The 358-nt window shown below is 43.0% G+C and overlaps 1 protein-coding gene across 1 annotated transcript in view; it reads right to left on the bottom strand.

Moving 5' to 3' along the window:
* CSUI_010555 (splicing factor sf2) overlaps nucleotides 1–358 on the bottom strand; it is a 7,606-nt gene that overhangs the window by 7,000 nt on the left and 248 nt on the right. The window lies entirely within an intron of this gene.

The raw sequence follows: 358 nt of genomic DNA on the forward strand, positions 1-358 counted from the left end.
GGGAAAGAAGAGAAGTGCCGTGAGAGGGATCTTGGACGATCAGATCGGAGGAGAACGAGAGGAGTAAAGAACAAGATAGATACGAGTCTGCATGCACAGATATATGATAGTTGTAGAACGAGGAGAAAGAAGAAGCGGAGGAAGAGAAAAGATCTCCTTGGGTTTCTTATTCTTCTTCAGCATTCTTCTCCTTTCTCTTTCCTCTAACTCTCTCTCTCTTTATTCGATCTTTCCTTCTCTCCGTCATCTCCCTTTTGCTTTCTCCTTTTTCTTTTCTCTCCCGCTTTCTCAAGAGAGAAAGAGAGAGTACAGAATAAGAAAGAAGGGAGTGGTACATACACACAAACCAACCCTCTCT

This window comes from Cystoisospora suis (genome assembly GCF_002600585.1).
Source record: "Cystoisospora suis strain Wien I chromosome Unknown contig_7752, whole genome shotgun sequence".
NCBI lineage: Eukaryota > Apicomplexa > Conoidasida > Eucoccidiorida > Sarcocystidae > Cystoisospora > Cystoisospora suis.